Consider the following 2,002-nt stretch of genomic DNA (forward strand, 5'->3'; position numbering starts at 1 on the left):
AGAATATAATAATTTTGCTAATTAAATTTGCACGCTGCAATTCTATGTTGATAAATCATGTAGAAAAACAAAGTCCAAGCAACAATATTTGCTCAAAATATCAAGGCTCTTGAAAATACTTTGGTACCATCGAAGACATACTTGATCTCAAATGCATATGTGAAGCAAACGGATGAACGATTCAGGTCGAGTTTTGTGGATAAACAGTGGACAATTAGTGGTTCAACCCGAATTGAAGAATTAAATGAAGACCATAGCCCTCTTGTGGAATCATGTTTTCATTTTACACCATTCGACGAACTTGAAAACTATATTGACATGGATGTTGAAATAGGTAAGTCTTACTATTAAACAAATCTAACCGTGTGCTAGAATTTATATACACAATAATATTTTTAAATACAAGTATTCCTTAAAAACTTGGTCATGTTTTTGTGCAACATTCGTTGGCATTGTTGTTGATGTTCGCCCAAAACGAAGAATTTTCGGCAACAAAAATGTAAATTCCATTGTCCAAGACATTGTTCTTATCAACGAAAGTTATGCATACAAAAATATGAATCTTTAAACACAAATTAATAGTTTTCCAATTCATGCAATTAATCTAAAATTTTAAATCTTCATTTGTAGATTGCAAGCTATTATCCTGACTATCTGTGACAGTTTCATCGACCGTCAAGGTGCTGAAATTATTGAATGCCTTATGAAAAAACCAGTGGTTGTTGGGAATCATTTAAAAGTCACATCTTTTAGAGGTAAATTAAATCAAAATTTTATCTTTACATTTAATAAATCATTGTTGTTAACTCCGTATAACTTAACTACATAATTATATTCTATTTAACAGGAATGTCATTGTCCACAAAAGCGAACAACTCAATTCTCATTAATCCAAAATTCAAAAAACTTGCTGAAATGAAAGAATGGTTAGTGTTCATGCGTTTTTTTATATAAAATATTACACCGTAAATCTACATTTCATCGCAGCATTAGAGCATATTCTTTGCTTAAATTTATGATTTCCAATTATTTACAAGGATTGAAAGAAACAAAGAGATGGTCACTCAAAAGACATGATTTGCCGGATACGTCAAATATTTCACCGCCTCCAAAGAATAAAATTATCAACATCAAGGACATTTTAGAACACTCATCAACGGTAAATTAAATACAAATACTAAAAATAAGACAATTTTTATGTAGATTCTATTTTGTTTCATTGTATGGTAAATAGATATTTATATCAGCAAAAATGGTAACATTCCTTCTACCTATTCCAACGAAAGCCATTCCGGATAAAAGGAAAGATAGAATTGAAGACAGAGACTCAGTCACTTTGGTATATGGCTTGTGATACCTGTGGTTGGATATCTTTCGCTCAACTCAATGAAATGTATTTTTGCAACTATTGCAAATACATGCATGCAAGAGCAATTTCAAGGTAACAACCAATACATATAAAATTATGTACACCAAATTATAGCTATACATATAGTTGAATTTCTATTAAATTCAGAATACAGGATACCACCTATGTGCATTTTTGCCAAAGCAAGATGCAATGTTCAGCTTTCAGATAAGACCGACACTATTACTGCATCTTTATTTGGTGATGTGGCTGAAAATTTCTTGAAACTTCCAACTGAGAAACTAATGAAATATAGTATAACTGTAAAATTTTATGTATAAATTGTTACATTTACTAGTATTTTCCATTTACGTACATATGTACATTAAATCTTATATGTTCTTTATGCAGTCAAAACACTTTATCAATGCTCAAGACTCCAGTTATGCAATTGAAGACCATTTTATTTACATGAAATTTGGAAACCCAGATCCAAAAACCAATCAACCAAGGTTTGATATAATCTATGTTCTTAATAACAGCTCTGCATATGCACAAAGATTTACATCATTGTTTCCCTATCAGGCTAAGGAAAAAGATGTCTCATATTGCACCAATGTACCTAATGCACGAAGGAGCCTGGTGTTCGAGAAG

The sequence above is a fragment of the Olea europaea genome, chromosome 21, assembly GCF_002742605.1.
Source record: "Olea europaea var. sylvestris chromosome 21, O_europaea_v1, whole genome shotgun sequence".
NCBI lineage: Eukaryota > Viridiplantae > Streptophyta > Magnoliopsida > Lamiales > Oleaceae > Olea > Olea europaea.